This window comes from Myotis daubentonii, chromosome 1 (assembly GCF_963259705.1).
Source record: "Myotis daubentonii chromosome 1, mMyoDau2.1, whole genome shotgun sequence".
In the NCBI taxonomy this organism is placed as follows: domain Eukaryota; kingdom Metazoa; phylum Chordata; class Mammalia; order Chiroptera; family Vespertilionidae; genus Myotis; species Myotis daubentonii.
Window position 1 is genome coordinate 117,844,625 of NC_081840.1, and position 14,964 is coordinate 117,859,588.

Genomic DNA, 14,964 nt, shown 5'->3' on the forward strand with positions numbered 1-14,964 from the left:
ACCCACTTTTACCGAACTCCTCCCAGGTCCTACCTGCCCCCCCCCTCACCCCCAGCTCTTTACTACTCTACTGCTCATTACATGGGCTATGCATACCTTCTATAATAATAATAGCATATTATGTTAATTAGACCGGAAAGCCGGATGACCTTCCGGACGTCCATCCAACGACCTTCCAGATAAAACTGGGGCTGCGAGGACCAAGGCAAGCTGCTGCGGCTGCAAGGGCCAAGCCCCTTGCACAAATTTCATGCATCGAGCCTCTAGTCTATATATATAAAAGCCTAAGTGACCGAATGACCAAACGACTGGTTGACCCATCGCTATGATGCACAATGACCTCCAGGGGGCAAACACTTAAAGCAGGAGCTGCCCCCTGGTGGTCAGTGTGCTCCCACAGTAGAAGCACTGCTCAGCTGACCTACAGGCACCAGAGGCAGGGCTCTCGGCGTGACCCTCTCCCTATCAGGACTGACTGGGTGTGAGTCTGTGGCAGGCGCAGCAGGGCTGGGATGAGCAGGAATGGCAGGCAGGAGTGGCAGGGGACATTGGACTGCCTGTTTCAGCCCAATTACTGCAGGCAAAGCTGACGGACCCCACTGGTGCACAAATCTGTGCACCGGGCCTCTAGTAAGTATATAAGTTCTTTGGTTTATCTCTTCTTGTCCACCCAACCCCACATTAAGTTATGTCAGTCTCTTCCATGCCTCCATGCTTCAGGTCTTGTTTTGTTGGTCAATTCCTTTTGTTCATTAGATTCCACAAATAAGTGAGGTTATGTGATATTTGTCTTTCTCAGATTGGCTTATTTCACTTAGCATAATATTTTCCAGGTCCATCCATGCTGTCCCAAAGGATAAGAGATCCCTCTTCTTTACAGCTGCCCAGAATTCCTTTGTGTAAATGTCCCAAAGCTTTTTTAATCCATTCATCTACTGATGGGCATTTGGGCTGTTTCCAAATCTTAGCTATTGTAGTAATGTTGCTATGAACATAGGGGTGCATATATTCTTTCTGATTGGTATTTTGGGGTTTTTAGGATATATTCCCAAAGTGGGAACACTGGATCAAATGGAAGTTCCATTTTTAGCATTTTGAGGAAACTCCATACTGTTTTCCAAGTGGCTGCACCAATCTGCATTCCCACCAGCAGTGAACTAGTGTTCCCTTTTCTCCACATTCTCATCAGCACTTGTTGTTTGTTGATTTTTTTTGATGAGAGCCATTCTGATAGAACTGAGGTGATATCTCACTGTGGTTTTAATTAGCATTTCCCTGATGATTAATGACTTTGAGCATTTTTTTCATTTTTGACTTGGCCATTTGCAAGATCACACTAATAATTAATGAGGAAAGGTCAGTGGGGTTGGACTGGTGTGAGCTGTTAAGAATGTGAGAGATGATATCTGAAAGGTCTGAAAAGAATATAAAATGATACAGCTGCTATGAAAAACAGTATGAAGATTCTTCAAAAAATTAAAAAAGAATTACTATGTAATCCAGAAATTCCACATCTGGGTGTATATTCAAAATAATTTTAAAGCCAGTTCTCAACGAGATATTTGCACACCCATGTTCATAATAGCATTATTTATAAGAAGTGAAAGAACTCATGTCCATCAACAGATGAATGGATAAACAAAATGAAATATTATTTAATCCTAAAAAAAGAAGGAAATCTTGTCACATGCTACAATGTGAATATATATATATATATATATATATATATATATATATATATATATATATATATATATAATGGGAAATAAGACACAACACAATCAAATCACTTGGAAGTACACAGGCATCATATCTCTTAGGCAGTAGGGTTCTACTGTGCCAATATGAGTTTTTTAATCTCTTAATTGTTTTGTAAATAGAAGACATTTATCTTTAATTTTCACGAACATTATCCACAGGTGGCTGAGATTGAATAGCAAGTTATTTTCTCAATTTCATAATATAAAGCTGCCAAAGAAGTATTGAGTGAAATATTGACTGTATGTTAGATTTTTCCTATTTCAGACATTTCTGTTTTTCATAAGATATTCTTGTTAGAAGTGTTTTCTTGCAAAATTAATATGAATGTTATTTTCTTCCTTTATTGAGATGTCACTCTCACCTTGTCCTTCTTCTTACCCTTTTGCTAATCTAAGCATATCTGTATCCTAACAGATATGTTTAGCATTTGATATCCATTTAGCTTTGGATTCAGTTGTCACTTCCAAACTGTGCTCCTGTTAACACTGATGTTTTATCACTAAAGTGGAATAATGATGTTATGTCTCAATTTGGAGGAAAAGCACAGTGGGTTAACAGATTAAATTTTCTTTCTTTTCTTTTATTTTTTTGAAAGAAAGTAGTATGACTTTACTGAAATGTTTTAGTACAGTGTTGGAAGACTTTAAAATCTTATATACTAAACCAATACAAGCACTGCAAATTATATATTCCTGAATCCAGTTGACATCTTATCTAATTAAGGACAGTTATCATATGAATACCTGTAAGTTGATTAATATAAGTTAAGTTGGAGGCTTAGTGATTTGGGTATGTTCACATTTTTCTGGCTCCCCTTTTAGGTTAGATATACATTAAGAATGCCAAGTTAAACTTTCTTCATTCTACATATTTTGTCCATAGATAATTTTAGTCTGTTAGTGCTAACACTAGCTCACTAGATTATGAAAGAATGAGTAGCTAACCCACGTTAATAAAAATGTGCACAGCCCAGACAGTGTGGCTCCGTGGTTGAGTGTCAACCTATGAACCAGGAGGTTAGGGTTCAATTCCCAGTCAGGGCACATGCCTGGGTTGTGGGCTCGATACCCAGTAGGTGTGTGCAGGAGGCAGCCAATCAATGATTCTCTCTCATCATTGATGTTTCTATCTCTCTTTCTCCCTTCCTCTCTGAAATAAAAACTGTGCACAATTGTGATTTAATGTTTTATGGTTATTTTTTGAGACAGGACCTGCGTATGTATATTGTCATTGTATTTTATGTGAAAATATTGATACTTTCCACAATGAAATATTTTACAACTCTATTCCATTCTGAAAGTGGTCTGCCTCAATAAACTTGAAAATTTGTTATTTATTATAAGAATATCATATTTTAACAATGTTTTTATACTTCATGAACCTCTTATATTTAGGATTCTAAATTTTCTAATATTTGTCTTTACTTTTCATCAAAGTACTCTCTCTCCTCTTTCTCTTTATGTGTAACAGGGTCTGATCAAGTAAGGCATGGCGCTATCTGTTTTATAAATCGGGACTGACAGTGACAGTGCTGAAACATGGCTCTGGGCACTATAATGACTTCTTTTATTTCTAATAATCCATTTCCTCCCAATTACCAATGAAATAAAATAATAATATTAACAATAATGAAATTAATAAGAGTAATTACAAGGAAAATCTCCCTCATTATGAGTTAGGTACTAAGTGGAACTAACTTAAAAGTTAAAATACTTGTTAAGATACCCTACTAATACATGGATGTAGATAAAAATTGAACCCAGGTATTCTGCTTTAAATCTTGTGTTTTTTAGCCTGAACTGTTTTTTTTTTTTTAAATAAGTATATGCTGTCTTATCTTGAGTGATATTGTTTTATTTCCAAACAACTGCAAAGTGGTTTCTATGCAAGTATGGAAGTCTTAATGGTTCATGGGAACTGAAATATCTTGGTGCAATTTGTGTGGAAAAAATGAACAAGTGATGTTCACTCATGGTAGCCATTATTTTACTGATAGAAAATAGCCATGACTTGTATGATAGTTTCTTCATGTGTAACAATACCTAAGATATAGCATATATACTACATGGCCAGTGAGTCATAATAGGCAAAGCCCAATATTTCTTTCATTCATGAACAGAAAAACAAATATATATGAAAACAAAATGTGCTGTAGGCACTTTGAAGCTTAATAAATAGGTAGGAGTTATGGGAAATCTTCTAAGCAAGATTATAATTAATATATTTTTATTGTGTTTAATAATATTATTATTTTTCTTTTAAGAAAAATGGACCACATTAGGAAAAAATATTAAAACAAAGCAACATTTAAGAGGCTATTGATGCATTTCAGGTGAGATGATAATAGTGGCCTAGATTGGGATGATATCAATTGAGATGTTGCAAAATAGTTAGATTAGGATATGTTTTAGAAGTTGAATAAACAGAATTGCTGAGAGATTCAGAGAAGGATAAAAACAAAAGACTCCTATAATTGTGTAACTTACTGGATATTTGGGTTATAAAATAAAATACCAAGCAAGACTGGGCACTCTTTGGAAGATCTTAATTTTCATCCCAGCTTTTACCATTTAGTTTATTGTGATTTTGAAAAAGTAACTTACTCTTCTTTATATGTGTTTCCTCAGGTACAAAGTGAGGGAAATAAAAGTACAAAGAATTTTAATAATGATGAAATGAGCTATTGCATATGAAAATACTTAGCACAGTTCATGGCATGGATTTTGTACTCAATAAATTTTTAATGTTCATGAAACTTTGTATCCTTTAACACAGTGAATCCTCTCTGTACACTACAGATTAAATGTTAAAAAGGTTATTATTATTTATATTATCACTAGAGGCCTGGTGTACAAAATTCGTGCATGGGTAGGGTCCCTAGGCCTGGACAGTGATCAGGGCTGATTGGGGCCTTCGGCTGCTTGCTGGGGCCTTCCTTCGTTCCGTGCTGACCTCTGGTGGTCAGCACATGTCATAGTGAGTGATAGAACTCCCGGTCTCCTGGTCCAACTCCCGGGGGGGGGTGGGGGGGGAGACACTTTGCATATTATCCTTTTATATATATAGATTATTATTGCTGTTATCACTGTGTATTGCATGGCAATACAATGATAAACTGCACAGTGGGAAATCAATAAGCATCATAATCAACATTAGTAATCAACAAATAAATTGATGAAATATAATAAAAATGATCAAAATATTTGAAAGTTATAACATTAAGGGAATAATTTATTGTCTACAAATTATTTTGGATGCAGTGTCCAATCAAAAGGTTTGTAATTATATTCAACTAAGGCCAATCAGATAACTCTTGTTGAAAATATAAATTCTTTTATATCCTGGTGTTCATGTTTAAATATCTTACAGGGGATCCTCAAAGTAATTTATAATAATTTACATAATTGGAGTAGAATTAGCGGAATTTAATCACTCACTCATTTGGGCATTAAAACAAACTCAGAACTTTTCTGAGGTGAATCATAACCCTACACATAGATATGCTTTACTTTCTGGTAGAGGTGGTTTGTTTTCTCTTTCTGTGATCCATAGTTTTCCTTAAAGAATGTCAAAAAATATGTTGTCTCATGTTTAAATCTTACATGTTAAAGGATATATGTTAAAGCATTTAGGACCATATTTAGTTTGCAACAATAATTAGGTGTATGCTTCGCCTTTAGCAGAAAAAAAAAATGAGCAAAACAAAGAACACCAACAACAATGAAAAAAAAAACCCCTCATAGACATCATCTTTCAATTGGGGGCTGGGGGCTCAGGACAGGGAGGAGCAAGGAATTTATGTTTTGAAGAGGAACCAAGATGGCAGCTAGGTAAACGCCTGTACTTGCTACCTCCCACAACCACATCAAAATTATAACAAAAATACAGAACAACTATCATCCAGAACCACAAGACAGCTGGTGAGTGGAAGCACTTCCAAATTTGATACAAAGAGGAGGTAAAGAGGTAATGAAGAAAGGTAAACTAGAGAAGTAAAGAAGAAAGCGCATTGACACTGGTAGGAGTGTGAAGGCGCGGGACAGGCTGGTCTGGCACCTGGGTGTGCCACTTTTTTAATTGGGAGGGAGATCGCCTCTTTGGAGGCCACCTGGAGGAGCAAGGAGTCCCAGATCTACACCAGACCCTCAGCCCAGGGTCCCAGAGCTGGGGAAAGAAGTCACTGCACGCAGTAAGTACTACAGACTGTAAAAACAAGTGTGGATTGAGGCTGAGTGACATACAGGCTGCTAGAGACCCAAGTGCTCCTCTTAAAAGGCTGGCACCATGAACTGAGCTTACAAGCTCTGGCTTTCTCTGAGCTCCAGTGCCAGGCGAGGCTCTGGGGGACCCAGACAGATTTGGGGAGAAACTGGACTGTCTGGCATCAGGGCAGGAACATGGTGTCGGCTTTCTTCCAGACAGAGGTACTTTCAGAGGCCATTGTTTCTGTTTTGGGACCTTCCAGGTGCAGGGCTGACTGGCAGACATTTCTGTTCTCTCTACCCTGGTGATTCCCTGAGACCCCACCCCACCCAATTTACAACCCCACCCAAGCTGTATGCAGCTGCTTTTGCATATGAATGGCCTGTCCTTTCTGAGCTTAAAACCTGTCAAACAAGCTGCAGCTGGGTCAGGGAGCCCCACAGCTATCAATTAAAGGCCCAAGGCCAGCACCAGCACCAGCCTGCCTTGCTTCACAACTAGGCCTCATCTGGGCACTTCCAAATCCGATACAAAGAGGAAGAATCTGCAGATCTCTCTGTAGCTCCTGCTAGGTGGCCCCAGGCAGTGGCTGACTTCCCACCTCCTTGGAGATCTAAGAGCCAGTGTACACAGTGTACTCAGTGTGAGACCATACCAGATTACAACTCTACACATCCATAAGTGACACACTCAAGGGGCAGACTCAGTGAGCACCAAAGCCTGACTGAAGCAAGTCCTGCCCCATAAGGGTGTCTCCTGCACAGCAGCTTTCCCACTGTAGTCACAGCTGGTCCCCACAGCCAATTGGCATGGAGGTCAATTCCTCCCAATGATACCAACAGCAATCAAGGCTCAACTACAATAAGACTGTGCATAGCCCACAAAGGGGTGCACCAAGAGTGTCCACCTCAGGTGATTAGAGAGGCTGAGCCACTGCGCCCTAGAGGACACCTACTATGTAGGGCCACTCTATCAACTCAATTTACAGCTACCCAATACATAGAAACAAACACAGGGAAGCCGCAAAAATGAAGAGAAAAAGAAACATGTTACAAATGAAAGAAATGGGAGAAAGAAAACTACTGGATATAGAGTTTAAAACCACAGTTATAAAGTTACTCAAGAATCTTCTAAAAACCTCCAAGCAACTTAGTATGACCTTTTTGGATTTTAGTGAGAATGCCAAAAAAATGGAAAAGGACCAGTCAGAAATTAAGCATACACTGACTGAAATAATGAATAATGTACAGGGATTCAACAGGAGACTAGAGGATGCCAAGAATCAAATCAATGATTCAAAATACAAGGAAGCAAAAAACACCCAAAAAGAAGAGCAAAGAGAAAAAAGAATCCAAAAATATGAAAATAGTGTAAGGAGCCTCTGGGACAACTTCAAGCATACGAACATTTGCATTATAGAGGTGCCAGAAGGAGAAAAGAGAGAGCAAGATATTGAAAACCTATTTGAAGAAATAATGACAGAAAACTTACCCTACCTGGTGAAAGAAATAGACCTACAAGTCCAGGAAGCACATAGAACCCCAAACAAGAGGAATCCAAAGAGGACCACACCAAGACACATCATAATTAAAATGCTAAGGGCTAAAGACAAAGAGAAAATCTTAAAAGCAGCAAGAGAAAAACAGTTAGTTACCTACAAGGGAGTACGCATACGACTGTCAGCTGATTTCTCAAAAGAAGCTATGAAAGCCAGAAGGGAGTGGCAAGAAATATTCAAAGTGATGAATAGCAAGAACCTACAACCAAGAATACTCTACCCAGCAAAGCTATCATTTATTATTGAAGGTCAGATAAAGTGCTTCACAGACAAGAAAAAACTAAAGGAGTTCATCACCACCAAACCAGTATTATATGAAATGCTGAAGGGTATTCTTTAAGAAGAGGAAGAAAAAGAAAAAGGTAAAGATAAAAAATTATGAACAACAAAGTAACAACAATTAAATATCTATCAACAAGTGATTTTAAAAATAAAATGAATTAAAAATCTGATGAACAGAATAAATTGGTAGATGGAGTAGAATCAGGGGCATGGAAATGGAACAGACTAACGATTCTCAGAGGGAACGGGGTGTGGGGGATGTGGGAGGAGATTAGACCAAGATCTTATATGCATGTGTGCAGTACCTATAGACACAAACAATAGGGTGGCAAGGGCCTAGGGTGGGGTGGGAACTGGGTCAAGGGGAGCTACAGGGAGAAAAAAGAGGGACATCTGTAATAATCTCAACAATAAAGATTTTAAAAACCCAATGCTTTAAAATTACAACAGTATCTTAAGTCCTAATTTTTTTTATAATGCACAAATATTTGCATGGAAGAGTGCATTAATTTATTAAATGGTGTATAAATATGTAAATAAATAATAAAACTTAAAATCACTGCCATACAAAGTTTATCAATCGTAGTCCTGCTCCCTGAACACAGCTTTATCTGTTGCAAATATTGAGTATTCTGCTCTCTAAAAGTCCAGATAATTGCTCTGGCTTTAGCAATGAAGTATTCCCATGCAAAGGTCCAGAGTGAGGTTGCATTCTTTGTTGAAGTCTAAGGGTAGGGATGCCCTGGCTCAGTGTCTAATCTAATGTAAAGTATGGTGACAGACTGATACCACAGGGACTGAGACATTTCCCCTTCTGCTCCAGAATTTCCCTTGAAAACCCTGTATCTTTGACACATCCTCCTGAGACTTTTCAAGGCATTTCTGAGGCCCCCTGGATAGTTTTTCCTACAGCGTCAATGTTTCCCTGCTCTAGAAGAGCCAAGTTGTCTCCCATTACCTTCTCTAGTTATCAGTTCTTTGAGAACAGTATTTGCAAAACAAAGGGAAATAAAAGGAACTGACTTTAGAATTATATATATTTTTTCTTCAGTGAGTGTCTTACCCCTCAGTCCTTGAATTTATTCCTGTCCTACTTTTTATAGGAATATATAAATCTGTTCTTAAAAAAGACATAAGGTAGTCTATGATTAATTTAACAACAAACTGAAGAATGTAGAGTGAGCATAAGAATTTTGGTAGAAAAGATGAATCAAAACATAAATTTAACTTTTGGATTTCAAATATACTAATTTTGTCTAAGTCCTTATAGCAGGGTCAATTGAATTTACTTTACCTGTGTTAATTGAATTTATTTACTAGGTATTAGAGAAAATAAACCAAGAGATTTTTATTACTTTGACAACCCTAACAGTATGTTGCTCTTAAGCAAACTATTTTGCCTTTCAATCACTACGATTTACAACTATTCTGATGCTCAAGAATTGTATATTTTATAAAAGCTAAGCAAAACTAACAAAAATAAATAAAACTGAGATACTATAATATGCCTGATGCCAACCATCTGCCAATTTTTACTCATTTTATTACTATAAAACTGTTTAACTTCATTAAGACATTAAGTGTTTGTTATATATCTTTTAAAATATAATTTTATGTTTGGCTCTAAGAACTATCCTATCTGAATCACTTCCTTATGGCTACTGTCTAGTAATGTTTTTTATGGTAAATTCATAGAGAAAATTATTTTTTTCATTTTTTTTAAATTTTCTAAAATGACATTATCTCTATCTCTTTGGTAAAACTTACATAAGATGCAGAAAGAGATATGCTTTCTGTTATGTTTTATTCTTGCTATTATCCATCTCATGATTATATTTTTTAAGATGAATCCGTCAGTGTATTCTCTTCTATTCCTTGCATTATATATGTTTATTCTTTCATGTATTTGTTTATGCTTTCACCTATCTAACAGATATACTGGTATATTGACTATATCAATTTTACACTACAAGGCACTCTGAAATATACACACATGTTTACTTCTATCCCCCTCGCTCTGGTGGATTTCCTCATCGGGCTTCTTTGCTTAAATGCTACCCCTCTTCCTCCGCTCAAAGTTGTAAAGACTCAGTGCCTCTTGTCCGCAAGGATTTTATTTTCTTTGTGACCAAAATGGTTCTGGAACCAACAAACCAGTTCGGATACAGCCTGAAGAAAAGTCTCAACATTAGAAAAATAAAGTAATTTTAATCAATAAAAATATATCAACGACAAAAAAATCTGCACTATGTATCTGTTAACTACAGATCCCACAAGGTAGCAGCAATAACCTCTACTAGTTTTGCCTATAGGCAAGAGTGGAAGATTGGCAATCTTCTTGTCCCCTAAACCCAGGACTGGGGATCTGCCTTCTATCAGGTTTTGTACTCTCAGAGGTCCTCTAGCTTTTCATTGATATATTGGAGTGTTGTTTTGTTTTGTTTTCATCATCTATTGCTAGATTCACTGGTTTCTGGTTCTTTCCTGTTGCCTTTCTTTTTGTTTCTCTTGGAAATCCTTCTACAACTTGAAATAAAAAAGGGGATCCTACCCATGCATTTTGCTGACCATATTATGAGACCTCATTTCTGGGGAAAGTATTATTTAATGGCCAGAGAGATATTGTAATGGGCTCATTCCACAATCACATAAATGAACTTCAGAAGTTATTAGCTCAGCCTTCCATATCTATCAGCAATTCTTTTTTTTAACATAGTTATATTTTTTATTTATTGTTATTTTTTAGGTTGTTAATTCACTTTAATTGAATTTATTGGGGCCACAGTGGTTAAAAAATTATATAGGTTTCAGATGTACAATTCTATAATACATAATCTGTATATTGTATTTTGTGTTCACCATCCTAAGTCATGTATCTTTCCATCACCATTTATCCATCCTTTATCCCCTCGTATCTTCCCACTCCCCCCTTTTTCCTCTGGTAATGACCACACTGTTATCAGCAATTCCTTCTAACACTTCACTATAGATATGTGTACAGTACTGTTCTGACACATGGACATTTGGGGCTGCCTAAAGGGAGTTTGGGAAATTGTGGCTTCCTGGAATGTATTGAATGTGTTTCTACATGTCTTAGAGAAGCCTGTGAATGCCTTTACTTTTCTACCAACAATGGTGATTTAGAAATAGGTGTGATATAATTAGATCAGGACTTTAAGGATGACTGATAACTTTTGGGTTAGTTGTTAAGGGGAGCAAACTGAAAAACTGAACAAGACTATCAAGCAATGCTTTGCACATACTTGTTCAATGTATATTGTAAAGGACATGGGCAGAAAGTAAACATAAAATCAAATTGCCAGTCAGCATGAGCATAAATATACATTCTGAATGGGCAGTAGATTGAAGAGCATTGAGCAGCTCAGTGTAGTGGGGGAGCCTCAGGTTAAAGCCAAACTCCACTCATCATTAGCTCTATGTGAATATGAACAAGACACTTGATCTCACCTGACCTCAATTTTCTCATCTGCAAATTAGGAGTAGTAATGGCAAATACTTCATAGTGTTGTTATGATTGAGTGTTAAATGATTTAATGTTTATAAAACTCTTTTAAAATGCTCTTGTAGCGGTAGAGTTATATACAAATTGCTATTGCTATTCTATTTAAACAAATGGTTGCAAACAAGAGTAGGATAGCCTTGGCCAGTGTTGCTGGTTGAGCATCATCCCTGCACTAAAAGGTCATCAGCTCAATTTCTGGGCAGGGCACATGCCCAGATTGCAACTGATCCATGTTTTTCTCTCTCTCTTCGATCCTCTCTCTCTAAAAAGTCAATAATTTTTTAAAAGGGGGTAGGATAATATTTAATGAGACTTAACAAGGTATGAACTATTTTAATGTACTATAGAAATATTTTTTTATATTGGGGATAAGAATAAATTAAAAATTTTATATATTTACAAAACTATGACCACTCTGTACCTACAGTTTTACAATTTTATTTTATTCACTTAAATTATTTGGGCATTTTTCCATGTCAGGACATAAAGTTTTTACCATTTTGATGGTTGTTTAGAGTTAGGAGTGGAGTTTGAAATAGTTTAATCCACCATTTTCCCTCCATATCATGGGTTGACAGTACTTCTTAGAAGAACTACAGTTCTTTAGATTCCTTGTTGCAATGTGATATTTGCAGCCCTATAAAATGAGTCATAGTTAATATCTGGTTCTTTTGTTGTTTAGAGTGACTTTTTCCTTTCCAAAGAGAAAATAGCTCTTGCTACTCATAATAACCTGGATTCTTTATAGTGGAGAAAACCTAAATCTGTGTAATCATCTGAAATATAGCAGTGGCAAAAGTAAATTTTGTAGTAATAAATCTTTTAAAACTCAGTTAAAAATAATGGATTGAACACATGTATTAAGACTTTTGTTATAAAGTTGTAAAAATGACAGTCATAATGGGGAAGGAGACTTCAACAAACAAATCATTGGAATATAAACAGCATCTGGTCAGCTGAAAGGGAAAAATAAAGCTGAATTCTGAGCCAACATTGTTAAAACAGAGAAGAAACGTGATTTATATAACAGAATCCTCTAATCCAGTGGTTCTCAACCTTTTGGCCCTTTAAATACAGTTCCTCATGTTGTGACCCAACCATAAAATTATTTTCATTGCTACTTCATAACTGTAATGTTGCTACTATTATGAATCGTAATGTAAATATCTGATATGCAGGATGGTCTTAGGCGACCCCTGTGAAAGGGTCGTTCGACCGCCAAAGAGGTCACGACCCACAGGTTGAGAACTGCTGCTCTAACCCCTCTTCCCAACACCAAGGCTTAAGAAATTACTGTATCCACTGTCTGTGGATATAGAGGGGAAGGCAAGACTAAAGCACTGGGGGAATTGGCTAAAAAGCAATTAGACCCCAATTCTCTCTCCTTGACTCTGCATAGTTGAGTGGTAGCCCCTCTCACACTCCAAAGAAAAAGAAAGTGTTGTATTCTGAAAAGGGTAAATGATAGGGTCTCTGCTCAGGTAAATGAGAACAGTAATTTAGAACAGGGTGAGTACTGTAAATGACCATTGATTTGATAAAGGTGAAACAGCCAGTACCCAGCCCTACTCTCCTGCCACCACAGCTCCAGGATGCTGGAAACATAGCGCACATCCAGGATGAAAATGGAAGATAATTTTCCAGGGAATATGGGGTGGAGGGGAGAGAATCCTGAAACTAATTACATCAGAGGTCCCCAAACTAATGGCCCAGGAGAGCATCATATAATCAAGACCACAGTTAGCAATTCCCATCTATGGGCATGGAATTTCCAAACAGTATTTTAGTGTTCTACTCTTAATATGAGTAAACAGCTATGAACCAGTACATATTTATGAAAGGCATCTTAGATGAAAGAAGGAGGGGAAGAAAAAGAAAATCATATGGAAAGAGAGATGATAAAGAGGGAGTAAACTTATCTTTGAAACTGTTTATTAATCTCAGAGTGTTAAACATACTCTTGCATCCAGGAATAGTTTGCTGTTAAAAATAATTAACAAGTATAAATGAGCTTTTGGCAATTAAAGATCAGATAGTTGTGAGGGAAACTCAATAGGAGGTTTGGAAATTAAAGAAATCTCTCAAGAAGTAGAGCAAACAGATAATGAAATGGAAATTATAAGAAAAAAATAGAGAATTATTCCAGGAGGCTTGTAATTTGAATAATATGAGTCCCAGAAAAAAGGTGAAGAGTAATAATAGAGAAAATTAATTATCAAAGAATTAGGATAAGAAACTTTCCCAGAATGGAAGGAGAGAACACAGGACAGAAGCTAGTGGAAGTTGACAATGGTGCAGGGATATTCAGAGATTACAGCTGCTGAGCAGATTCAAAATGCAGCCTGTCCAGAGTGGAAAGCTAGAAGCTCTTCCACAAAAAGAAGTGAATAAAATGCTTAATGTATTTGTATATTCTGAGACAGAGAAGTACTCTGATGAGCTGCAGGTGAATTAATGATCTATACTAATAAAAGGGTAATATGCTAATTAGACTGGATCTACCGGACATCTTCCGGACTTCCGACTTCCTTCCGGACAAAACCACAGTGGCAGAGACTGAGGCAGAGGTGGTTAGGGGCGATCAGGCGGGCAGGAGAGCAAGCAGTTAAGGGCAATCTGGCCAGCAGGGGAGCAAGCAGTTAGGGGGTGATCAGGCTGGTGGAGGAGGGCAGTTGGGAGTGATCAGGCCAGCAGAGGAGGGCAGTTGGGGGTGATCAGGCCAGCAGGGGAGCAGTTAGGTAGCTATCAGGCCAGCAGGGGAGCAGTTAGGTAGCTATCAGGCCAGCAGGGGAGCAATTAGGGGTGATCAGACTGGCAGGCAGAGGAGGTTAGGGGCAATCAAGCAGGCAGGCAGGCAGGCAGGCAGGCGAGATATTAGGAGCCAGCAGTCCTGGATTGTGAGAGGGATGTCTGATTGCCGGTTTAGGCCTGATCAGGCCTAAATCGGCAGTCAGACATCCCCTGAGGGGTCCCAGATTGAAGGGGGTGCAGGCTGGGCTGAGGGACAACCCGTCCCTTCTGTGCACAAATTCCGTGCACTGGGCCTCTAGTAACTAAATAAAATAGTATCAAAGAAAAATCACTGTTCTTTAAGGAAAACCAAAAGTGGTACAAAAAAGGAAAAATTACCTAGTATTCTATTGGCTCAGAAATGAATATCATTCATTGGGTAATAATACAAAAAATGCTGAGTAGTGATTAAACTGAAATGAGGATATGACTGTATTTGGGAACTTCGGGGGATAAGAGGTGCATCCTATATCTGTGCATCTGTGTGCTTTTGTGGTGGAGGTGAGTGACACTGGGCAATGCAGGAGAACTAAATCCCCATATTCCATTTAATGGAAAGCCAATACAGAATGCCTCAAACAAAGAAACAGAAGAAAATGTATAAACATGTTATTTGGATTTATGACAGTAATAAAATATGCTAAAATGGTTGAAAACTATTCCATTAAGTGAGTTTAAAGGGCTTTGGGTGGCATTTGTATTTTAAAAACAAATATCTTAAAAACATTTGATGCTAAATTATACATATAATTTTTATAAAACAAAATTATAAGAGAAAAGTGGATGGTTTTCTATAACTTGCAGATTACTAAAAACTAAAGTGATTTTTAAGAACTAAATCATGGGG

The 14,964-nt window shown here is 37.4% G+C and overlaps 1 protein-coding gene across 1 annotated transcript in view; it reads left to right on the forward strand.

The window, feature by feature from the left end:
- The window catches only part of MDGA2 (MAM domain containing glycosylphosphatidylinositol anchor 2), a 951,352-nt gene that overhangs the window by 469,685 nt on the left and 466,703 nt on the right, over positions 1–14,964 (forward strand).